This window comes from Hyperolius riggenbachi, chromosome 12 (genome assembly GCF_040937935.1).
Source record: "Hyperolius riggenbachi isolate aHypRig1 chromosome 12, aHypRig1.pri, whole genome shotgun sequence".
Taxonomy (NCBI): Eukaryota; Metazoa; Chordata; class Amphibia; order Anura; family Hyperoliidae; genus Hyperolius; species Hyperolius riggenbachi.
In genome coordinates this window covers 106,515,438-106,542,901 of record NC_090657.1, presented here as the reverse complement: position 1 = coordinate 106,542,901, position 27,464 = coordinate 106,515,438, and positions in this window count along the sequence as shown.

The window sequence follows — 27,464 nt, the reverse complement described above, 5'->3', positions numbered from 1 at the left end:
TTCCACTGACAGGCCCCCATGTGCAACATCCCTTTACTTCCACTGACAGCCCTCCATGTGCAACATCCCTTTACTTCCACTGACAGGCCTCCATGTGCAACATCCCTTTACTTCCACTAACAGGCCCATGTGCTACATCCCTTTACTTCCACTGACAGGCCCCCATGTGCTACATCCCTTTACTTCCACTGACAGCCCTCCACGTGCAACATACCTTTACTTCCACTGACAGCCCTCCATGTTCAACATCCCTTCACTTCCACTGACAGCCCTCCATGTGCAACATCTCTTTACTTCCACTGACAGCCCTCCATGTGCAACATCCCTTTACTTCCACTGACAGGCCCCCATGTGCAACATCCCTTTACTTCCACTGACAGACCTCCCTGTGCAACATCCCTTTACTTCCACTGACAGCCCTCCATGTGCAACATCCCTTTACTTCCACTGACAGCCCTTCATGTGCAACATCCCTTTACTTCCACTGACAGCCCTCCATGTGCAACATCCCTTTACTTCCACTGACAGGCCCCCATGTGCAACATCCCTTTACTTCCACTGACAGACCTCCATGTGCAACATCCCTTTACTTCCACTGACAGCCCTCCATGTGCAACATCCCTTTACTTCCACTGACAGCCCTTCATGTGCAACATCCCTTTACTTCCACTGACAGCCCTCCATGTGCAACATCCCTTTACTTCCACTGACAGCCCTCCATGTGCAACATCCCTTTACTTCCACTGACAGCCCTCCATGTGCAACATCCCTTTACTTCCACTGACTGGCCCCCATGTGCAACATCCCTTTACTTCCACTGACAGCCCTCCATGTGCAACATCCCTTTACTTCCACTGACAGCCCTTCATGTGCAACATCCCTTTACTTCCACTGACAGCCCTTCATGTGCAACATCCCTTTACTTCCACTGACAGCCCTCCATGTGCAACATCCCTTTACTTCCACTGACAGCCCTCCACGTGCAACATCCCTTTACCTCTACTGACAGCCCTCCACGTGCAACATCCCTTTACTTCCACTGACAGGCCTCCATGTGCAACATCCCTTTACTTCCACTGTCAGGCCCCCATGTGCAACATACCTTTACTTCCACTGACAGGCCCCCATGTGCAACATCCCTTTACTTCCACTGACAGGCCCCCATGTGCAACATACCTTTACTTCCACTGACAGGCCCATGTGCAACATCCCTTTACTTCCACTGACAGCCCTCCATGTGCAACATCCCTTTACTTCCACTGACAGCCCTCCACGTGCAACATCCCTTTACTTCCACTGACAGGCCCCATGTGCAACATCCCTTTACTTCCACTGACAGGCCCCCATGTGCAACATCCCTTTACTTCCTCTAACAGCCCTCCATGTGCAACATCCCTTTACTTCCTCTAACAGCCCTCCATGTGCAACATCCCTTTACTTCCACTGACAGGCCCCCATGTGCAACATCCCTTTACTTCCACTGACAGACCCCCATCTGCAACATCCCTTTACTTCCACTGACAGGCCCCCATGTGCAACATCCCTTTACTTCCACTGACAGCCCTCCATGTTCAACATCCCTTTACTTCCACTGAGAACCCTCCATGTGCAACATCCCTTTACTTCCACTGACAGCCCTTCATGTGCAACATCCCTTTACTTCCACTGACAGCCCTCCATGTGCAACATCCCTTTACTTCCACTGACAGCCCTCCACGTGCAACATCCCTTTACTTCCACTGAGAACCCTCCATGTGCAACATCCCTTTACTTCCACTGACAGCCCTCCACGTGCAACATCCCTTTACTTCCACTGACAGCCCTCCATGTGCAACATCCCTTTACTTCCACTGACAGCCCTCCATGTGCAACATCCCTTTACTTCCACTGACAGGCCCCCATGTGCAACATCCCTTTACTTCCACTGACAGCCCTCCATGTGCAACATCCCTTTACTTCCACTGACAGGCCCATGTGCTACATCCCTTTACTTCCACTGACAGCCCTCCATGTGCAACATCCCTTTACTTCCACTGACAGCTCTCCATGTGCAATATCTCTTTACTTCCACTGACAGCCCTTCATGTGCAACATCCCTTTACTTCCACTGACAGCCCTCCATGTGCAACATCCCTTTACTTCCACTGACAGCCCTCCACGTGCAACATCCCTTTACTTCTACTGACAGCCCTCCACGTGCAACATCCCTTTACTTCCACTGACAGGCCCCCATGTGCAACATCCCTTTACTTCCACTGACAGGCCCCCATGTGCAACATCCCTTTACTTCCACTGACAGGCCCCCATGTGCAACATACCTTTACTTCCACTGACAGGCCCATGTGCAACATCCCTTTACTTCCACTGACAGCCCTCCATGTGCAACATCCCTTTACTTCCACTGACAGGCCTCCATGTGCAACATCCCTTTACTTCCACTGACAGCCCTCCACGTGCAACATCCCTTTACTTCCACTGACAGGCCCCATGTGCAACATCCCTTTACTTCCACTGACAGGCCCCCATGTGCAACATCCCTTTACTTCCACTGACAGCCCTCCATGTGCAACATCCCTTTACTTCCACTGACAGGCCTCCATGTGCAACATCCCTTTACTTCCACTGACAGGCCCATGTGCTACATCCCTTTACTTCCACTGACAGGCCCCCATGTGCTACATCCCTTTACTTCCACTGACAGCCCTCCACGTGCAACATACCTTTACTTCCACTGACAGCCCTCCATGTTCAACATCCCTTTACTTCCACTGACAGCCCTCCATGTGCAACATCTCTTTACTTCCACTGACAGCCCTCCATGTGCAACATCCCTTTACTTCCACTGACAGGCCCCCATGTGCAACATCCCTTTACTTCCACTGACAGACCTCCCTGTGCAACATCCCTTTACTTCCACTGACAGCCCTCCATGTGCAACATCCCTTTACTTCCACTGACAGCCCTTCATGTGCAACATCCCTTTACTTCCACTGACAGCCCTCCATGTGCAACATCCCTTTACTTCCACTGACAGGCCCCCATGTGCAACATCCCTTTACTTCCACTGACAGACCTCCATGTGCAACATCCCTTTACTTCCACTGACAGCCCTCCATGTGCAACATCCCTTTACTTCCACTGACAGCCCTTCATGTGCAACATCCCTTTACTTCCACTGACAGCCCTCCATGTGCAACATCCCTTTACTTCCACTGACAGGCCCCTATGTGCAACATCCCTTTACTTCCACTGACAGCCCTCCATGTGCAACATCCCTTTACTTCCACTGACAGGCCCCCATGTGCAACATCCCTTTACTTCCACTGACAGCCCTCCATGTGCAACATCCCTTTACTTCCACTGACAGCCCTCCATGTGCAACATCCCTTTACTTCCACTGACAGGCCCCCATGTGCAACATCCCTTTACTTCCACTGACAGCCCTCCATGTGCAACATCCCTTTACTTCCACTGACAGCCCTTCATGTGCAACATCCCTTTACTTCCACTGACAGCCCTTCATGTGCAACATCCCTTTACTTCCACTGACAGCCCTCCATGTGCAACATCCCTTTACTTCCACTGACAGCCCTCCACGTGCAACATCCCTTTACTTCTACTGACAGCCCTCCACGTGCAACATCCCTTTACTTCCACTGACAGGCCTCCATGTGCAACATCCCTTTACTTCTACTGACAGGCCCCCATGTGCAACATACCTTTACTTCCACTGACAGGCCCATGTGCAACATCCCTTTACTTCCACTGACAGCCCTCCATGTGCAACATCCCTTTACTTCCACTGACAGCCCTCCACGTGCAACATCCCTTTACTTCCACTGACAGGCCCCATGTGCAACATCCCTTTACTTCCACTGACAGGCCCCCATGTGCAACATCCCTTTACTTCCTCTAACAGCCCTCCATGTGCAACATCCCTTTACTTCCACTGACAGGCCCCATGTGCAACATCCCTTTACTTCCACTGACAGCCCTCCATGTGCAACATCCCTTTACTTCCTCTAACAGCCCTCCATGTGCAACATCCCTTTACTTCCTCTAACAGCCCTCCATGTGCAACATCCCTTTACTATTGGTTTGCCTGTCTAATGTATATGAGGGTGATTTTTTAAACATAGATTTTAACCTTTAAACAAAAAATAAGACCATGGGATTCCAGGTAAATCCTATTAAGTACTATATATATTTATTATTATTATTTAGTATTTATATAGAGCCAACATATTCCGCACTGCTGTACAGAGAATATAGTCTTGTCACTAACTGTCCTTCAGAGGAGCTCACAATCGAATCCCTACCATAGTCGTATGTCTATATTGTGTAGTGTATTTATTGTAGTCTAGGGTCAATTTAAGAGGAAAGCCAATTATCTGTATATTTTTGTGATGTGAGAGGAAACTGGAGTGCCAGGAAGAAATCCACACAGACACGGGGAGAACATACAAACTCCGTGCAGGGGACCGAGCGCAAGGTAAGAGCGTTAATTACTAAGCCACTGTGCTATACTGTGTGTATATATATATATTTACTAAGCCACTGTGCTATACTGTGTATGTATATACAGGATCTTCTCAAAAAATTAGCATATTGTGATAAAGTTCATTATTTTCTGTAATGTACTGATAAACATTAGACTTTCATATATTTTAGATTCAAATACACACAACTGAAGTAGTACAAGCCTTTTATTGTTTTAATATTGATGATTTTGTCATACAGCTCATGAAAACCCAAATTTCCTATCTCAAAAAATTAGCATATTTCATCCGACCAATAATAGAAAAGTGTTTTTAAAACAAAAAAAGTCAACCTTCAAATAATTATGTTTAGTTATGCACTCAATACTTGGTTGGGAATCCTTTTTCAGAAATGACTGCTTCAATGCGGCGTGGCATGGAGGCAATCAGCCTGTGGCACTGCTCAGGTGTTATGGAGGCCCAGGATGCTTCGATAGCAGCCTTAAGCTCATCCAGAGTGTTGGGTCTTGCGTCTCTCAACTTTCTCTTCACAATATCCCACAGATTCTCTATGGGGTTGAGGTCAGGAGAGTTGGCAGGCCAATTGAGCACAGTAATACCATGGTCAGCAAACCATTTACCAGTGGTTTTGGCACTGTGAGCAGGTGCCAGATCGTGCTGAAAAATGAAATCTTCATCTCCATAAAGCTTTTCAGCAGATGGAAGCATGAACCCACTATTGAACCAGAAACAGCGGCAGAAGCGCCTGACCTGGGCTACAGAGAAGCAGCACTGGACTGTTGCTCAGTGGTCCAAAGTACTTTTTTCGGATGAAAGGAACTTTTGCACGTCATTCAGAAATCAAGGTGCCAGAGTCTGGAGGAAGACTGGGCAGAGGGAAATGCCAAAATGCCTGAAGTCCAGTGTCAAGTACCCACAGTCAGTGATGGTCTGGGGTGCCATGTCAGCTGCTGGTGTTGGTCCATTGTGTTTTGTCAAGGGCAGGGTCAATGCAGCTAGCTATCAGGAGATTGTGGAGCACTTCATGCTTCCATCTGCTGAAAAGCTTTATGGAGATGAAGATTTCATTTTTCAGCATGACCTGGCACCTGCTCACAGTGCCAAAACCACTGGTAAATGGTTTACTGACCATGGTATTACTGTGCTCAATTGGCCTGCCAACTCTCCTGACCTGAACCCCATAGAGAATCTGTGGGATATGGTGAAGAGAAAGTTGAGAGACGCCAGACCCAACACTCTGGATGAGCTTAAGGCCACTATCGAAGCATCCTGGGCCTCCATAACACCTGAGCAGTGCCACAGGCTGATTGCCTCCATGCCACGCCGCATTGAAGCAGTCATTTCTGCAAAAGGATTCCCGACCAAGTATTGAGTGCATAACTGAACATAATTATTTGAAGGTTGACTTTTTTTTTGTTTTAAAAACACTTTTCTTTTATTGGTCGGATGAGATATGCTAATTTTTTGAGATAGGAAATTTGGGTTTTCATGCGCTGTATGCCAAAATCATCAATATTAAAACAATAAAAGGCTTGAACTACTTCAGTTGTGTGTATTTGAATCTAAAATATATCAAAGTCTAATGTTTATCAGTACATTACAGCAAATAATGAACTTTATTACAATATGCTAATTTTTTGAGAAGATCCTGTATATATATATATATATATATATATATATATATATATATATATATATATACATACATATATATATATATAGTTTTTCATCTCATCAGCTTATTTTCACTTCAGGTTTGATTTAAGCATTCTTTTATCTTTGGACCGGTACTGTTCAAAAATTCAGGTTACTTGGTGTTCCAGTTCTGTAGCTTAGAGTGTCTTGGCTCCCTGTAGAAACTGTGTTCAATAACCATTCACATCCAAATAACCAGTACTTTGCTGCTTGTCAGGTTGCCTTCCTGAATTATAATCCTTCAAGAAAACTTTATCTGTTACTGTAAATAAAGAGTATTACACAGTACTCAAGTTTTGGTTTTACAAGTTACAAATGACCTAATATGAATATAATCTCAGTCACTTATGGTGGCCACACATATTTCAAGTGCAGTCATTCACTGTAACATTCAATCAGTAACATTTGAGTAAAATGACTGCATTTCTGCACAGTGGCGGACACAGCCAGCAGTGGGCCCCTGTGCAAAATTGCAATTGCGGGCCCCCATGACCTGTGGCAAAAAATGGGTGTGGCTATAACCTGCGGCAAAAAAATAGGTGTGGACAGAACCTGCGGCGAAATGGGCGTGGCAATGATCGGATGAGGGCGGAGCTAACTGTAATTTAAAGCGAATCCGGGGTGAGGGTTTATTTCCTTTTAAACAATACTAGTTCCCTGCTGATCTATTTGGCTGCAGTAATAAACTGAATTACACCAGCAACAAGCATGCAGCTAATCTTCTCAGTTCTGACAATATTGTCAGAAACCCCTGACCTGCTGCATGCTTGTTCAGGGTCTATGGTTGAAAGAATAGGAGGAAGAGGACCAGCACGGCAGCCAGGCAACTGGTATTGCTTAAAAGGAGAGAAATATGGCAGCCTCAAGATTATTCTCAACTCAGGTTCCCTTGAAAAGTGCAACGCAAAGACAGTGGGCCCAAGTTTTGGTGACCCTTTCCCCAGAAAATTCACATAATTGTGCAGGTTTTCTCAAGAAAATACACATAATGTCGGCAGATATGCCCAGAAAATACGTGCAATCATGTCGGCAGATATGCCCAGAAAATAAGTGCAATCATGTCGGCAGATATGCCCAGAAAATACGTGCAATCATGTCGGCAGATATGCCCAGAAAATACGTGCAATCATGTCGGCAGATATGCCCAGAAAATACGTGCAATCATGTCGGCAGATATGCGCAGAAAATACATGCAATCATGTGGCAGACCTGCCCAGAACATACACCTGCTAATATAAATAAAAAAACAAAAACATTTACTCACCTGCAGCGGCAGACCTCCTGTCCCAGCCTCCATCCGGCGCGCAACTCCCATGGGTGATTGGGTGGATAGGTAGCCTGGTGGGTGGGTGGGTAGGTTGCCTGGTGAGTGGGTAGGTAGGTAGCCTGGTGGGTGGGTGGGTAGGTAGGTAGCCTGGTGGGTGGGTGGGTAGGTAGCCCTTAGCCGGGTGGGTAGGTGGTTAGGTAGCCGGGTGGGTAGGTAGGTAGCCGGGTGGGTGGGTAGCTATCCGGGTGGGGGGCTCGACTCCTATCCTCCCTCCCTCACCTCGGGGGGGCCCCCCTCCCGGTATGCGCGGCGGGAGAGCGGCAAATACAGGAAGTCTCCGGGGCTCCAGATGCTCAGCGGCCGCTTGGTCTCCGATGTCTCCAACTCTGTATACTGCTCGCTACTTCCTGGTTTAGTAGCGAGTAGTATATAGAGTTGGAGACATCGGAGACCAAGCGGCCGCTGAGCCTGTAGCGCCTGCCTGGAACCCCGGAGACTTCCTGTATTTGCCGCTCTCTCGCCGCACATACCGGGAGGGGGGCCCCCTGAGGTGAGGGAGGGAGGATAGGATTCAGCCCCCCCCCAGGAAAAAAAAAAAAACAGCAACAATACTTAATGGACCCCTGAAGCAACGGAACTTCAGGGGCCCTCGTGCGGCGGCACGGCCTGCACAGCCGTATGTCCGCCACTGTTTCTGCATAATCAACTTGACAAGCTAGGAGCCACTGATTCATTTCAGTTAAAAATTCTCTAAAATTGATTGGAATTTTATTAACTGGCCAGGTTGTATGAGTAAACTTTTTAGCAGATTTGATCTAAAAAATTTGATCAGTGTATGATTATCAAATTTAAAAAAAACCGATGTACAATATCAAACCTAAATGTTGTATTTTAGTATAAATGTGCAGTGCGATAAAAGCTGGGCATCGAGGCAGTGCTTCTCGGCGCACGCTAGGCCTGAATTTGGCGTGGCTATAGCAGCAATGCCATAGTCACCAGCCTGCGTATGGGTTATTCGGGGATCTAGTGATTGCCGGAGCCTGAACTACTTTTCCCTTCGAGTTGCTACAACACGGAGGGGGAACAGTAATTAGGGCCTATTCACAGCTAAAATCGCTAAACGCTTTTGCGCAGGTGCTTTTTCTGTGATTTAACGTGGAAAATCACTGGACAAATTCACGTTGTTGGAGCAATCGCAATTTGCTCTTCTATGGTGGCTAATCGTGATTGCTTTAGAAGCAAAATTGCTGCAGGTAACGCGTTTGCAATTGGTGCTAATCGTAAAACGCCCGCGATCACAGCAGTGAGAACACTGCCATAGGGTAAAATAGCACTAGCATTTTTTAAAAAATGCTAGCGCATTGGCAATTATCGGAAATCGCCCGCTAATCGTCCGAGTGTGAATGGGCCCTTAGCGCCGCCCGGAATATCAGCGGCAGCAGGGAGAGCCGTCATTCAACTCACCCAGTGACCAGGTGGCGAAAACGAATGGACGCCTGGGCATACCCCATATACTTTGTTCAATCTTTATTTATTTTACAAGCTCTGATAAGGTGATCAACAAATTAGATATATTTTGGATAGAATGTTTCCATAGATCCTCACTCTGTACAGATGTGGTAAGATTACGCAAAGATTACATAGTATGTGACCATTATAATAACCTTTGCTAGTAGGCTTATGTGCTAATAATTGGGATAGGACCTGCTTTACCCCTGGGCAGGGAGCATACATGTTGTTTATAGATAGGTAAGCTAATTAGGTATGCAACTTGTAGACTAAGTCACACACCTAGAGTAATGATTGACACAAACATGAAGTCAAGCTAAACAAACTCATTACTCATACACAATTGTTATTACTGTTTTGTATTTATATAGTACTGATATCTTCCACAGCACTTGACTTTACAGATTAATTCAACGTGGAAGAGAGGCGCCAGCAGGATAAAAATTCTTAAAACCTTTAAAAATGCTTGGAGGAAGTGGTGGACTTGCCTCACAAAAGCAGACAAGACATCCTGTTTTCATACAAAATAACACATTTATTATATGGTACCCCAGACAAAAATGCAACGCGTTTCGCAGGTCAAGCCCGCTTCATTAGGCAAAATTGGGGACAACAGGAAATCTGTAGTAACGAGATTAGCACCTCAGTTATCTCGTTACTACAGATTTCCTGTTGTCCCCAATTTTGCCTGATGAAGTGGGCTTGACCTGCGAAACGCATTGCATTTTTGTCTGGGGTACCATATAATAAATGTGTTATTTTGTATGAAAACAGGATGTCTTGTCTGCTTTTGTGAGGCAAGTCCACCACTTCCTCCAAGCATTTTTAAAGGTTTTAAGAATTTTTATCCTGCTGGCGCCTCTGTTCCACGTTGAATTATACTGTGTCCACTCCTGGTGGAGGGGAGTGCTACCTCCTATCTTGATTCCTTTCTACAGAGAGCGACTTCTTAGCCCTGAGTGAGGACAGGCTTAATCTCCTCACCTGCCGTTATAGTGGTGCCTGTATGGTAACCCATGTTTGTGAGTATAATTACCCTCACTTAAGCATTTAACTAATTATCATAACTTACTACACCATATTGGGCTGTCGGTTTTCCCTTTTTATATTGACTTTACAGATGATATAGTCAAGGCACTTACTCTCCTCAGAGGAGCTCACACTCTAATCCCTGACATAGTTATAATCTGATGCCCATACCACATTGTAAGGCTAGTTTTGGAGGGATACACAAGGAGTTATTTCTACTGTAATAGTGTTGGGCGAACATCTGGATGTTCGGGTTCGGTGTGGTTCGGCTGAACATGCCCCTGATGTTCGGCATGTTCGAGCCGAACCCCGAACCCAACCCGAACATGTCCCTTTGGGGCCCCTATAGGGTCCCAGCATAAAAGGAGAGCATGCCCCGAGCGCGGGGGGGGGTCGGAAATGCCCCCACCCCTCCCCGCTAAGTTCTCCCTTCTGCCGGTACCCTATAATTAAATTTAAGTGCCCAAAAGTACCTGAGGAGGAGGAGGGCAGGAAGAGGGAAGCCGGAGTTCTTGGGCACTAGTACCATCTGGTGCTTCCGCCCTCTCTTGATGCACTTCCTGTTTACATTTGAAGTCGCGTCAAGAGGGCGCAGAAGTACCGCGATGACGCGAACGAGGGTACGCGTCATCTACATGATAAAAAGTTAACTAGTTCAAGATGTGTTTGTGGGGGAGCTGAAAAATGATATATACTTAAAGTAAGACTTTTTTTTAAAACTTACAGTAAAAAAAACTGATGCTTCAGTAAGTGAAGGATAGTTAAGAAAAAGGATTGAAGAAAGGGCTGAAGAAGAAGCACTGCTGCTCCCCTGTTGCAGTGGCCATTAATCTCAATTAGATTGGCCACAGTACTCACAGTGCTACGCGATGTGACGGAAGTGCTTTGGACAAGGCGACGCAGACTCTGCAGGGCGTTGCTGAAAGCTATAAGCGGTACCACTCAGTGCACGATTGCATTAGTCAAACATTAGTCAGTGGCACCACAACAATCTTTATAGATTGTTGCTGTAGCGGTGCCGCACACATGTAAGCATCAACAAAAATCCAGTGACCTACTTCCGGTCCAGCAGGGAGCACGTCACTGAGCGGGGGGTTTCAGAGCTAGCCAGATGACCCAGTCGAAGCAGGCTGCATGAAATTTGCAATGGTACAATGCAATCTTCTGCAGCATGAGAGCCTGCCCCAGGAATTGCACTGCATCATGTGTGAAAGTAGCTTAAAAGGTAAAAAAAAAAAAAAAAAAAAAAGTTTTTTCCCCTAGAAGAAGATCAAAAGAATTTTAATTGCCAAAATATACCCTCTTGAGTCCTGATCACAAGGTAGTCTAGCGTACAACCATGGTTAACCTTGAAAAGGTTAACTATGGTTATATTTTAACTATGGTTATATTTTAACTATGGTTATATTTTAACCATGTTATATTTTAACTCTTTAATAAAGGGAAGAGACTTTTTCATATCATGGACTTAAAATCAACCAAAAAGAACAATGAAAAAAGAAACAAGATGATGTTGGATAAGAGTTCAATTATTACCTCAGTGTCAGTAATTATTCTCAGTTTCACAGGTCATACAGAGACTGAGCTGGGAATTGGCACAGTCGCAGCAATGCCAAGCCAATACCTGTTCCTCCTTGCTCTGAAAATATCATAATATCGTACATGGCACATTACATAAGCCTACACAGTACCACTCACACTCATCTGTGGAGGTGGAGGGGTTGCCGCCCGGGTTAATTATCTATACTCCTGGCAGATTTATTGGTAAATAATTGATCCCCCTCCCCTCCGCCCGCTTCAAGCCATCTCAAGGAAGGGCAGGACCTCAGAAAAGGGGTATCATGAATGTCAGGACACAGACTCTGTGATGTTTTGTGCCAAAGAAAAAGATATAAAGTATTCTACAAGTTTGAGATTGGAATGCATGTTATATCTTGGAAAACAGCAATGCTGTGGGGCTGCTTTACTAAAGGTGAAGTGCAGAACAGGCGTTCCTAGGACGCTAGAAGACCTGGGGCAACTCTGTGCAATTTCAGAAGATGGAACTTGCTGAACGTGTAAATCCAGGGTGAATGGTGGGCATAGACAATTAATGGGTGTGGTTCTTTTATGCATTCTCTTGTAATTTTCAGTGACTGTATATCATCATTATTCATTATTTGCAATGCATCAAGATATTAGGCAACACTGTGCAATAGTGGTTTGGTGGTTTCTTGAGGTAAGAAGGGGCCTGTTTTGGAGATGTTGTGTAGCTAGAAATGCCGTTCTGTGTAGCTGAATAGCAGGTGTAGCTGAGTTTTTTTTATTTATAAATGCAATATAAATAATTAATATATACAGAAAATTATTACAATTAACGATTCAAGAGAAACGTAATCCAGTGTAAAATAAAAAGGAAAGAAATAAACAAATACTCAAACAATATGTCCCTTTGTGGAAGCAAGTTAAAGTCCTTTGTTCCAGACCAAAGTTTCAAACAAGAAAAAGAGTTCAAACAAGATGGCCGCTAGCTCGGGCTTCAGGCTAGCAGCATGCGTTTATGACGATGGTGGATGGAGGACTGGGGTGGAGTCCCAGCCTTGTCTTTTTCAATGAACCAGTTTTTTGGGCAGGATCTCTGGGTCGGCCCCTGGGCTGGACTGGGTGTTATTTCTGTTTTGGGCGGAAACGTTTCACAAAATATGACATTTCCATATTTCATCTCACGCTTGTCACATACAAATAACAGTCACAGATACATAATCCCCAGAATATGACAATTCTTATGATATCGAAACATGCTTCCATAAAGTATCCAGTTCCTGAGATGTTTAATAACTTAGCCATGGCGTACCCCGTCCATCAATATTGGTATCAAAATGTTCAGCGAGACATTACAAAAAAAAATGATAACTCCCATAACTATCCTAGGTACAGTATTCCTTAAACAAGCAAAAATCATACATTGCATCTAATTCCAATCTGCCCCCAGCGGAGTCAGCAAGTCTGGTCTCCTGTTGAGTCAAAGCTATTGCTGACTTCTTCTATTGATACACCATTTGGTGCTGCTGCTGGCAGAGCTTTTCACACCTCGGTGTCATTGGCCATGAAGGAACTCCTTTTAAACCAGTTAATTGAAAACAAACATTGGTCTTATCACGTATTTGTAACGATCGATGTCAGCACACAGAGAAAATCTAATTATTATTGATCTGAAGTATCACCAAGAATACAGATATATACCCGATTATTGATGATCTGCAGAATCACCGATAATCCAAGTATAACTAACCTCTGGACACCTATATAGTGTGAGTGTTTGGTGCAACAGTAATGACTTTGAGTAAGACCACCCGAGGAGCAGGTGGTCTTTGGCAGTATGGGCGATACTGCCTTCTGAGAAGTGCAAAAACCTTCCGGCAGCCTGAGACCTCCAAAGGGGTGGAGTCCCAGGCTGAGAGTAGGAAGAACCTGTGAGTGAGTGACACCTGAAAGGTGGATGTCACTAGCAGGTCTGGAGACTATCTCTTAAAGGAGAGAGATAGCTCTCAAGGTCAGGCAAGCCAGGTCGGCAACACACGGACAGACAAGGTACAGAGACAGAAGGCTGATTCGGTATCCAAAGGCAGGCAGGGTTGGCAACAGATAATCAGATATGCGTAGGTACCGAATCAGAAAGCAGAGGGATAGTCAGAAAAGCAGTAGGTCATAACGGATATCAAACAATGCCTAGTCTTGGGTGTGAGGTCCGTGGTCTCGACACCCTGGAACTAGTCTGAAGTATTACACAATGATAACACAAAGTCCCTAATCTTGGGTGTGAGGTCTGTGGTCTCGACACCCTGGAACTAGTCTGAAGTATAACACAATGATAAACAGAAGTAATGTGGCTCAGTGTGAATTCCCAGGTCCTCCTGGTTCTAACACACTGTAGGATCTGACTAAGGTCTGAGTGCTTCCAGGTAAGTGTTCGCAACGGCAGACAACCTGAGACTGACCAGCAGTAACTATATATAGAGCAGCGTTCTCCAGCGCCACCCATCAGTGATTGACCAGTAGTTACTTACTCTGAGGTCAGCTGACCAACCTGGTCAGCTGATCCCTCCTCGGCTGTCAAAAAGGTTCTGCCTCTCAGTGCGCGCGCGCGTATTTCTCAATCTGTGGGAACTAACAGACCCAGCCACACCAGACGCACGCTGCTGCGTGTAAAACCGCCGCGCTGGACGTGGAATCAGCCGCCTTGCTGTCAGTACACGCGGCGGCTTTTCCGCGTTTCATCACAGTATTTCATGAAAAGAAGGCTCTATTTATTAGCTACAAAAAAAGGCCGACCCCAAGGCTCTGCATTCTGCTAGACTACACATCCAATTTGGATTGTCCCATTCACCACAATCAATGCTGAAACTCTTCCATGACATGTTTTATCCCTGGATGTTAGCCTCAAAGTTGCCATACAAAATACAATATAAAAAGTTTGATTTCCCTGTTAAAATAATAATTTTTAAGGTTGTCACAGATGATATAATTGTTTTATATTTGTTAAATTAATCTTTGTTAGGAGTTTGGTAGTTACCTCCGCAGAAGGGAGCGGTGAGGCCGCCGCTTCAGCGTCTGACGTGACCGCGGATCTCGCCGCGCCTTCTCAGTCATTTCCGTCAGGCAGGACAGGTCTCTCCAGGTTACATCTCAGTAGAGCAGCGCACGCGCGAGCCAGGAGTCAGGGCCTTTTGAAGAGGCGGATCAGCTGACCTGCCGGTCAGCTGACATGGCAGGACCGATCACCGCTCCTGATTGGCTGAAGTGCGCTGGGTCGGAACTGTGGGGTTACCTGTCTGTATTTAAGACCCGAGCTGTCAGTAGCTCATTGTTTGCTGTTGCTGATACTTTGCGGTTAAGCTCTCAGACCTTAGTCAGTTCCCAGTGTGTTTGATCCGGCAGGACCCCGGGGATTCACACATAGCTAGGAATATTATTGATAGTTGTAAAAGTAATATTCATTATTGTATTGATTATCTGTGTATGACTCTTTGCCTGAAACTCTTGACTCCGCCCTCTGCCTCTTGATTCGGTACTCTGCCTATCTGATTGTTGCCGACCCCGGCCCGACCTCGACTCTGATATTGCCTCCTGATTTTGTACCTTTGCTCATCTGACCTGTTACTGACCTTTTGCCTGGTTCTCACTACGCCTTTGCCTGACGACTCTGTACTGCCTCCTGACTGACCTGTTACCGATATTGCCTGTACGACCACTCTACCTAGTTATAGTCCCTACAGCCAAGGGCTAGCCTATCACATAGGAGTACTCCTGTGTTACTGTGCACTAAATTCACGTGTGATCACACTCTGAATATAGTACTGACTATTGTGCTGTTAAGAGCTGTTACAGATCATTACAATCTTATTTTATCTTGGACAAATTTTCCATGTGTGCTTAATTTTTCCCCAATTATAATAAAATGATTGAAAAAAATTATTTGGATATATACATAAAGTAATTTGCAATCTATCCTGCAGCATTCGATTTTCTTAAAAATTTATCAGAATTTTTTAATAGTGCCAATTGAAACACATACAAAAAAAGGGAAATTTGATTGCATTTCTTGAAAATGCAAAGAAAAATATAAAACATTCTATTTTTTATGGCACTAATCATTTTTAATGAAATACACGTGAAAATTAAACATTTTATTGTATGATTTATGCTCACCTTTATAGAAAAACAAATTATTTTTTGATTGAGAAATGTGATCAAATTTCCTAATTTTTTTTTCCAGAAAATTGAATGGTGTTGGATAGATTGTAAACTTTCTATGAATAGGCCCAAGTGATTTTGGGGGGTTTCTATCATTTTATTCACAACTGGTAAACAATGTAAACATACAGTGGGATGTGAAAGTTTGGGCAACCTTGTTAATTGTCATGATTTTCCTGTATAAATCGTTGGTTGTTACGATAAAAAATGTCAGTCAAATATATTATATAGGAGACACACACAGTGATATTTGAGAAGTGAAATAAAGTTTATTGGATTTACAGAAAGTGTGCAATAATTGTTTAAATAAAATTAGGCAAGTGTATCAATGTGAGCACTGTTGTCATTTTATTGATTCCAAAACCTTTATAACTAATTATTAGAACTCCAGTTGGCTTGGTAAGCTCAGTGCATCCCACAGGTGAATCCAATTAAGAGTATTTAAGAGGGTCAATTGTAAGTTTCCCTCCTCTTTTAATTTCCTCTGAAGAATAGCAACATGGGGGTCTGAAAACAACTCTCAAATGACCTGAAGACAAAGATTGTTCACAATTATGGTTTAGGGGAAGTATACAGAAAGCTGTCTCAGAGATTGCAGCTGTCTGTTTCCTCAGTTAGGAACATATTGAAGAAATGGAAGACCACAGGCTCAGTTCAAGTTAAGGTTCGAATTGGCAGACCAAGAAAAATCTTGGATAAACAGAAGCGACGAATGGTGAGTCAGTCAACCCACAGTCCAGCACCAAAGACCTACAGGATCATCTTGCTGCAGAAGGAATTACTGTGCATTGTTCAACCATTCGGCGCACTTTACACAAGGAGATGCTGTATGCAAGAGTGATGAAGAGGAAGCCTTTTCTGCACCCACAGCACAAACAGAGCCGCTTGAGGTGTGCTAAAGCACATTTGGACAAGCCAGCTTCATTTTGGAATAAGGTGCGGTGGACTGATACTAAAATTTAGTTATTTGTGCATAACAAGGGGCGTTATACATGGAGGAAAAACAACACAGCATTCCAAGAAAAACACCTGCTACCTACAATAAAATATGATGGTGGTTCCATCATGCTGTGGGGCTGTGGGGCCAGTGGAGGGACTAGGAATCTTGTCAAAGTGGAGAGATGCATGGATTCCACTCAGTATCAGCAGATTCTGGAGACCAATGTCCAGGAATCAGTGACAAAGCTGAAGCTGTGCTGGAGCTGGATCTTTCAACAAGACAACGAACCTAAACACTGCTCAAAATCCACTAAGGCATTCATGCAGAGGAACAAGTACAACATTCTGGAATGACCAGCTCAGTCCCAGACCTGAATATAATTGAAAATCTGCGGTGTGAGTTAAAGTGAACCGAGCATCATTTTTAACATCCAGGGCAGCTCTATAGCAAATTAAAAATGCATTCTAAAATGTGGTTTATTATTTAAAAAAAACTTTAATTTTACCTCATGTTTTTACATCTAAGGGTTAAATTAGCCACTTTGTCTGTCCACAAAGGACCTGCAGTCCCTGAGCAGGAGATGGTGGAAACAGATAAGAAATCACCTCTTTAGACTTAATTGACCACAAACAAACCCCCATTGTACTTCAAACAGAAAACATCAGTTACAGTTGAAGAATCACACCTAGCCTGGATAATAGCAGTTGTAAAACAGCAGGGGTTGAGCTTCTGAACAATGGCAGCCCTTGCAGCTATTTGAAGCCAAGAGCTGCTTAGATCCCTTTAATGAGAGCTGTCCATGCTCAGAAACCATCAAACCTGAATGAACTAGAGATGGTTTGTAAAGAGGAATGGTCCAAAATACCTTCAACCAGAATCCAGACTCTCATTGGAACCTACAGGAAGCATTTAGAGGCTGTAATTTCTGCAAAAGGAGGATCTACTAAATATTGATTTCATTTCTTTTTTTGTGGTGCCCAATTTTATGCACCTGCCTAATTTTGTTCACACAATTATTGCACACTTTCTGTAAATCCAATAAACTTAATTTCACTTCTCAAATATCACTGTGTGTGTCTCCTATATGATATATTTAACTGACATTTTTTATCGTAGCAACCAACGATTTATAACGGAAAATCATAACAATTAACAAGGCTGCCCAAACTTTCGTATCCCACTGTACATGTGATACATTGATCAGGTTTTTAAAAAGTTATATTCTATTTGAAAAATCAACCTGTAATGGTTAGGGGTTATACTTTGACCACCAGAGCAATGAGGCTGGTAGCTGAATAATGGAAGAGGCTACACAGGCTGCCCAGAGCAACTGCAGCTCTGGGCTTCCAATATAGCTACAAATAAAACACAATGGCAGCGCAGTGCGATGTTGCGCTGCCTTAGTTCACACTGTGCTGCCTTAGCGATAGCAAGCATTCAGACATGGATTGGAGCGTAACTAGTAGCAACCGCAGCTCACAGTCACGTCCACAGAAGCAGAGCAAGCAGGCTAACAACAGTCACCAGCAAGCATCCACACAGGCAAGACTACAGGATAGAACGTAACTAATAGCACCTGCAGCCTATAGTTACGTTCCCAGAAACTAGAGTAGCAGGAATATTACCAGTCACCAACGTGGTGATGGCAGAATCCAAGCTATCTGGATAATGGACTTCACTGACCCACCGCGGATGCAGCGAACGTCCATCAAGCATGGAACTAGGCAATACACAATAATAAGAAAAATAACAAACGGCTCAACTAATGGATAAATATATATTAGCAAGTGTGCATATATATTTAGCAAGAAACAAGCTAAAGCACAAGTAATAAGGTCGCATAGAACTACAATAACAGAACTATACAGAGTAACAAGGAGCCCAGCAGACCAGCTTACTGACCGTTATGACGGGCAGGGTCTAAAATGGGAGGCAGACTTTTAAACCGGCATCAGCCAATGGATGCAAGTATGCAAATTTCCACACAGCTGAATGGTAATCATTCAATCCTGAGCTGGCTTGATTACCATTTGCTAGCTGGCTATGAATGCAAAGGACTCCCATAAGAAATACATGCAGTATTATGTAACAACATGCATGCAGAAAATCCAGGGCTATCTGGCCGCAGCTCAGCTGCAACAAGCAATTGGTGGAATGATGACAGCATCCTGAACTGCCCAGAACTGCAGAGCAATTGCAAATGACAATGAGACTTATTGCGAATGCACAACCGAATGCAAGCAGATAAGCCAGAACTGACCGTTTGCAGCTCCACTGTGATAGTATCTTGGAAAATAGAAAAATACCAAGCAGATCACTAGCAGTAGTTATTCAAAGATGGGAAAGGCAAAAAAAAAAAAAAAAGGATGAAAAGGGGGGGGGGGGGGGGGGGTTAAAGACTAACTTCACAATTGGTATGATCGATCAGATTCAAAAAATTGTTGAGACAGGATTACGCAAATGTAAGCAGCTTGAAAATGGACCAATCAAATCCTACCTTGGCTTAATCCAATTGGTTTGTCTTAACCCTCCTGGCGGTCAATTAAACCACCAGGGCGCAGCGCAGCACTATTTAAAAAAAAAAAATTCAATCATGTAACTAGCGCTAGGCTGTATAGCAGCATCCTCCCACCCTCTTCGATCGCCTTCGTTCTGAACGGGATTACCATTAGGGCTTCCCCCGTCGTCATGGCGACGGGGCGGGATGACGTCACCGTAGTCATCGACGTCGACGTCAAAGGGAGTCCCGATCCACCCCTCAGCGCTGCCTGGCCAGGCTGCGCTTGGGGTCTGGGGGGGGGGCGGCATTGCGCGGCGGGCAGCGGCGAATCGGCGCGGAGCGGTGGCGATCGGGCACTGCACGCAGCTAGCAAAGTGCTAGCTGCGTGTAATTAAAAAAAATTGTGCAAATCGGCCCAGCAGGGCCTGAAAAATCCTCCTGCGCGGCATAGCCCGAGCTGAGCTCGGGCTTACCGCCAGGAGGGTTTAAAGATGAATACAAATTTTTATACATTTGTATAATTCTACCTTAACATGGAATTATTTTAATCTCATTGACCATCCCTACTTCACACACTTACTGCTTTACACAATTTACTACAAACAGATGTATTACATGCCACTGATTGATTTACAAGCCTCTTTTAAAGGTATACGCTGTGTAAGCCACCTTTTATAAAAGCATAATCTGCTTTGGTGCATAAATGCACATGCAGGATGTGCTGGAAGAATTAATGCATGTGCGCAAATGTATGTGTGCATGCACATTTTTAAGTGTAAATGCTTATTCCACCCTGTTAGTATAGGGCATTTGGTGTAATTGTGGTGAAACTATAGGCCCCAATGTGAATTTTACAAGCTCTCTATATATAACAATTAGAGCAACAAAACCAGCCAAGGACAGCTGCAATGTCAAAGAGGTTTAGGCAGGGAGAGGGAGCAATTTGTTATAGATTATCATTACCAGCATAGCATTATTGAAAAGCACTAATACAGCAGATGAAGCAGGGTCCCTGGTGAAAGCTCTGGTGGGAGATCGCAACCTCTGCATCCCCTATTGCTATGCCACTGCCTTGTAAAACTAAATGAGCCCACTTTCATATGATTATACCTAATATTCTCAGAATGTAGCCATACGGGGCTAAGAGTGTTTGAAACTTTATGATGTTTACTAATTGATCTAATCATCTGTTATCAGCAAAGTCCCCAGTATCCGACACCGGCGGGGATTGCCGGTTGCTTGAGCAACCAGCCAAAATAGCACAAACCTCCCCCTACAAACATTTAACGAGGCTCCAGTGATGTCTGGCAGTCTCCCTCTATCTTCCCGTGGGCTTGGAGCGGCTTTCCGGCTTCCCCAGTGCACGGAAGCTGGAGTGTCAGTTGACCCTCATCGGTCATGTGACACTCCAGCTTCCATACACAGATGCGGGAAGCGGCTTCGAGCCCGCAGAAAGATAGAGGGAGACTGTCGGACATCGTTGAAGCCTCCGTAAGTATTTTCCTGCCTTCCAGCACCCACAGAAAGCGCCCCCCACCGCCCAAAAAAAAGAGGTTCCCGTTATCCCTCAGGCATGCGAGTTAGTTGAGTCTTCCGGTTGCCTGAATTGTGGATAACGGGGACTTTGCTGTAAATAATTAATACATACAGGAAAAATAAAAGGTCAAAACAAAGAAAACTAATACTTAAAGTTTTGGAAGAGGTATGTCTTTTGTGAGGAAATCCAAGAAGTTCAAAGTTCCTTTGTTTCAGAATTCAGGGAAGCTAGCCGTGGGTTCTCTTGCTAGCTTCAATCCATACATAGTATTAAAATGGAGAACTGTTGTCAGATTTCAGTCTTTTGCTTATATAGGACCCAACTCTTGAATGCAGAACTTAGAGCCAGACCCATACTTAGAGCTGGACCACATTCATTACACACAAATAATAATAGCAAATTCACAATCCCCAAAGAATGTGGATCACAAATTAATACCAGACATGAATAGTGTGTGACATTCTGTCACTGAGAAGCGAATAACGAGGCTATGGCTTACATCAGCTCCTTGAAAGGTGTACGAAAACGTTCGGCGGGACGATAGCAATCAGTGATCAGGGCTGCTTTCTGCAATGGAAGAGTTATGTCCTTTGTGTGGAAATCCATGTTCAAAATTCCTTTGTTTCAGAATTCAGGGAAACTAGCCGTGGGTTCTCTTGCTAGCGTCAATCCATAGGTAGTGTTAAAATGGAGAACTGTTGTCAGATTTCAGTCTTTTGCTTATATAGGACCCAACTCTTGAATACAGAACTTAGAGCCGGCCCCATACATAGAGCCGGGCCACATTCATTACACATAAATAATAATAGCAAATTCACAATCCCCAAAGAATATGGATCACATTAATACTAGAAATGAATAGTGCGTGACATTCTGTCACTGAGAAGTGAATAACGGGGCTGCGGCTTACATCAGCTCCTTGAAAGGTGTACCAAAACATCTGGCGGGATGATAGCAATCAAATGTTCCACTTTGAATACAGAGCACAAGTATTGTATCTCTAAAAAAGGCAAAAAATAATACAATACAGCAGGTGCTAGTGGCTCCACCAAGTCTGTGTTCCTGCCGTGATCAGGGCAGCTTTCTGCAATGTGCTACATAATGCTTTTTTCAAGCTGGTGTTCACACCTATGTGTGAGTTGCTTGATTTAAGGATGTCCCTTTTATGCTAGGTAATTAAAGAAAAACCTTGTCATCCCAGAATAGCAGCTGTATCAAACTGGAATAGGCCAAACCCCAGGTTTTTGATTTCTACTACTCCTAGACATGCAATCTGGATTGTAATATGAATCACAATCAGAAAACTGATTGACTGCGTTATTTCACGGTTTGTCCGTGACAGTAAGTACATCTTGGCATTCCTTTTTAATAGTTTTACATATTTCTGCCCCTTGTACACAGTGTCTGATGAAGTTTATATTTAGGTAATTGTGACATTCTCCCTGATCATCAGAGATTCAATTCAGGAAACAACTTGTATTTGTACTGAAAAATTCAGCATGCAATCTCTTAATATCCCGAGCTCCTACAGGAGACAATCAGAGGCCAGCAAGGACATGCAGTATAATCCTATTTTGAGATGAACCGTGTGCTTCAAAACTGGTGATATTAGGCACCTCTATACATAACAGCACCTACGCTGAAAACCCTGTTCCCCTTGCATGGATAATGAAATACAGTCGACAAACTGTAGCATTGGCACTCTCAGTGCCTAAATCATTGTACAATGCTGCAAAATCTATTTATTGTTTGAGATTAAATCCCTGCTAAGCTGAATACTCACCTCATGAGGCAGGAAGATGGATCCCAGTGACGTCCAAAGACAATGAGATTTCCCTGATCCATCTTCCTGCCGGTAGGTACACGCAACGGCACGACGGGCGCAAACAAGAGTTCAAATGATCGTAGTAATTTGCACGGGAGTCATTAGGGATCTTAAAGATCCGATCCGATGTGATGGACACTGTCTGCGCGTGTCGCCAAACATTGTTTGCATAATCACGTGCTTGTACCCTTGTCGCAAGATCGCGGGAACGATCGATCGTCACTCAAAAACTGCCAGTTATCGGAAAAATCCCTGGAAAAATTGCATAGTGGGTATGGGCCCTAAGTGTTCATTCCTGTGCTCTTGAGCATATTGTACTAAATTTACACAATTAGACCAAGCAATCAGCTCCAATGCTGAATGGACTGCATGGTATAGCCATGAACCACCATTACCATTCATTGCTTTGTGGTCCAGGCATTCTTATAATGCATTTAGGAGAATGTGCTTCTAAGGAGACTTTCCTGCTAGTGGCAGGGATGCCTCTGTTTCCTGTACCAGCACTGCCACTCCTGGCATCCGCTAGGCAGCATCACCACATCCTGCAGGGGATGTTTAACTGAGCTAGGTAGCATGTTGTCAAGTCTCTTGCTTAAAGAGCATATACTGTATTTACAAAATTTAGAGAAAACCATGTTCCTGCTAGGTGGTGTTGCTGTTGTTGTTGTAATATGTAGTTATTCTGACTTCTAAAATCAATGGTGCTGGCCATCAGTCCCAAAGTCAACTAGCAAAGCTTACTTCCTATTCGCCCTTTCCTGCCCTATCTTAAAGCAGCACTCACAAATCAATACATAGATAAATACATTTAAAACAAAGAGCTTTTCCAAGGAGTTAGGTAATGTTAAAGCGGGTTTAAACTCTGACAAAATATTCAATAAAAATGTGTTTTCCTACTTTTTATAACCCATACAATTATCATATTTGCTTTTGTGCACAAGTATTATTATTCATTTAGAAAGTATAAGTTCCCAAAGTTCAGTTTATTTACTTTGAGGCAGGGAACACACTTGACTTTCAGTTTTCCGTGTGCTTTTTTCTGCATACTTTTTCTGCACACTAAGTGTGTTTCCATGCAGGAAAACGCGCGCGTTTTTTTTCACAACAGCTGATGTAATTGATACAGAAAACTGCCAAAATGTGCAGAATCAGGATGCAGAATGTCAGTTTTTTTTCTGCGCGCGAACAACACAGTAAGTGTGTACTAGCATATTGATTAACATGAGTTCTCAGTTTTTCTGTGCAGAAAACGCACACGAAAACAGTCAAGTATGTTCCCTGCCTGAAAGCTGCTGGTGCATTTTATTCATAACTGTTGTATTTCTGTTGTAAATGCAGCCAGTAATGATTTCTGAGCAGTGTTTCAGTTCAGGACTCATTAGCAGAAGTTTCTGCAGTCAGAGAATGTTTACTTAATTGTATCAAGTGAAGAATGTAAACACAAGATAAGGTTATTACCAGTTTGGATGCTGCTGCCCCTGTAGGAGAAAAAGTCAGTCCTGTGATTTAACCCTTTGAATGCTGTTTTACAAAAAAGAAAATAATGGTGTTAGTATATTATATGAAGTAAATAATCTTTTAGAGCAAAGAAGAAATGCTGTGTTTCATTCCACTTTAAGTGATAGGCCTATAGTCCTCCACAGTTTTCCACAACTCCCATGGGCACTAGATATCATTAAACTTGTCAACTGAGTTATTAAAGCGGAACGGTAAAGTGTTTTTAAACACATTGTTTCACTTACCTGGGGCTTCCCCAAGCCCCCAGCAGCCGTCCTGTCCCGCACCGGTCCTGCCCGAGCCGCCGTTCTCCCGCCGCCAGCTACTTTCGGTTTCGCCGCCGGGCCACTGCACCTAGCGGCTCTGGCCATGCGTATCCTTTCTTTGTGTCCCCTGCTATTGCAGAGGGGAACGTGATAAAAATATACGCTTGGCAGGGCTGCGCTGGCATCGAATTAGAAGTCAACGGCACGGCGGCGGGAGAACGGAGGCTCGGGCAGGACCGGCGCAGTACAGGACGGCTGCTGGGGGCTTGGGGAAGCCCCAGGTAAGTGAAACAATGTGTTTAAAAACACTTTACAGTTCCACTTTAAGCCTAGCCATTAGCTCCATCAATTTCACATCTAAGATTTTATTGATCAACATATTTATTTATTTATTGTATTTATAAAGCACCAACATATTACACAGCGCTGGACATTAGTTAAAGTTACAGACAATATTTAGGGGTGACATACAGCAATAAGACAATACAGGAATACATGCAAACCAGATCATGCAGCACAGTATGAGTGCAAGGTAATGCTTAGTCAGTCACTGGATGGGAGCATGGAGATTAGGCAAGTTGAGTTCACTCAAATGCATAGCATGGATGCACAGTAATGGAGTTGCATGATCAGGTAGGACACACAAGGAGGAGGACCTTGCCCAAAGGCTTACAATCTAGAGGGAGAGGTAAGGACACGAAAGGTAGGAGACCAGAGTTCAGCTGCAGGGTTAGAGCACCAGTGAGGGGTGGTAGGCCGGAGTGAAAAGATGGGTTTTGAGGGCCTTCTTGAAGATGTTGAAGGAGGAGGCTGCCCTAATGGGTGGAGGTAGGAAGTTCCATAGTGTTGGAGCAGCTCTTGAGAAGTCCTGGAGGCGTGCATGGGTGACTGGGTGACTGGGTGATGTAAGGGGCGGTCAGGCAAAGTTCATTGGAGGAGCGGCTAGGTGTGTACCTCTGAGTAAGATCGGAAATGTAGGTTGGACAGGTTTTGTGGACAGATTTGTAGGTCAGACACAGTATCTTGGATCTGATTCTGGACTGGATAGGAAGCAAGTGCAGGGATTCACAGAGGGGAGCCGCTGTGGTGGAGTGATGGGAGGAGTGGGTAATTCTGGATGCCACATTCATAATAGACTGTAATTCGGGTCATAGGAAGACCAGACAGTTAGGCATTGAAGTAGTCAAGGCGGGAAATTATGAGGGCATGGATGAGAGTTTGGTGGTGGCAGAGGTCAGGAAAGGACGGATCTCGCAGATGTTACAGAGGTGGAAGCTGCATATAATGTTATTGGTGGAGATTGAGAGGGCCATAAAGCCACAATAGATCAAAGAGCTAAATTTTAAAGATGTTAAACTTCAAAATTTTTATTTTTTGTTTTTTAGATGATGCCATCAAGGGCCTGCTGTATATATTTCAAGGCTTCTCTGTGCTAACAGGCCAAGATGCAAAACCTGCTGTCAGTTTCATGGGAGTGACCTTTTGGTAATTCTGGGAAGTATTTTACCTGCAGAGCTAATGTTCCTCTGTGATACCTGGTAACTGTTCTTCAGCTCCCCTGTCAGAACGTTGTTTACATTAGAGGGACAGAACTAAGTCAAACACTCAGGCATTGCTGTCAACATACAAAAAGTGAATACAGTAGAAGCAATTATTTTTCATAAACAGAACTTTAGCTGTACAAGAATGTATATGTGGAATCATAGTTGTGACTTATGAGGGGAAATGATAAATCTTCTATTTGCAGTAGTTGATCAGTTCCGGTACATTATATTGGTCACGAGACTACTCTCACTGTCATTCTAATGTTTGTTTTCTTCAGTGTTCAGGCTTTGTTTGTGGGCAATGCATTAAAACATATTCTCAGTACCAGCCTGATAGGTTAGGTTAACTACTCCACCAAGAATAGCATTACAGCAATAAATCAATTTGTATGGTTAATAAGCATTCCTGTCTAAAAGTAATAATACTCCTTTTAATGACAGCTACACACTTGCTTTATCTCAGATTACATTTCCAACCTTTCATGAACAATTTGCACAATAGAGGAGTGGGGAACATTGCTAAAGGCAAAATGCTAAACAAGTTGTAATGAATATGTAATACCTACCGGTATGAGTAATATTGTAATTTCCTAGGGAGGTCTTCCTTTAACAACAATCCTATCCCTCTTTTCTTATAGCCTGAAGACTGAAAACACAGTGAGTGAAATACAGCCATTATAAATAACTAACCCTAAAAATTAAGGCAAATCTGGATCAAGGACACAGAGTAGGAAATGATGCAAAGTCCAAACCTTGGCCATACTGTACATCTAATGGAAGAACATCACTTTCATCTGGATTTCTTAACCAAGTTAATTTTACCTTTCTATAACCACTGTATATACCATACTCGTATTTAGAGAAATGAGAACTGTTGCACACAAATAGCACCTATGGTATGATCAGATCAGGATCATCCACCAAGCCACCTAGGCAGGTGCCTGGGGCTTAGTGGGTGTCAGGGGGCCCACCAGCCACCTTCACTGACCTTTCTCCACTGCAGCTTACCAAAAAGACCACAAGGGAGCCCAAAATCTACCACCTTGCCTAGGGTCTCATTATAGCTTAATCCATCTCTGGGTACGCTCTATAATACTACAACAAATACCCTCTATTTGAAGGAGTAATTAATAAAACTTAACTTTTAATAAAGATTAGTAAAAAAACGAACGTCTAACTGCTTTTATATCATATACATTCTCTGTAAAAATTACATCAGAGCTAGGGGTACATTATAAGTACAATAGGTGAGTAAAGTCACAGCCCTTAAGCTCAATAGTCATATAAAGTAAGTTACACAATACCCAACCAACAAAAAAACTCACTTCTAAAATGAAGCTTTTTCAAGGGAAGACATAATGGGGTACAAGTGCAATAGTGCTAGGGTGCAAATTACATAATATTTTAAAAATAACAGAGAGCTAGTGAGCGTGTCCGCTCATTATAGCAGTCACCACCCTCCCTACCCATCTCGTTTCGTTTTTATAATACCCAGAAATACAACATTGACAATTATTGGTAAATGCCTACAAGGAATCAGTTGAAAAGGGCTCCTCCATAGACTTCAATGTTATTTCTTCAAATATGGGCTACACAGTGGTGAAAAGGGCTCCCTGGTTTTCT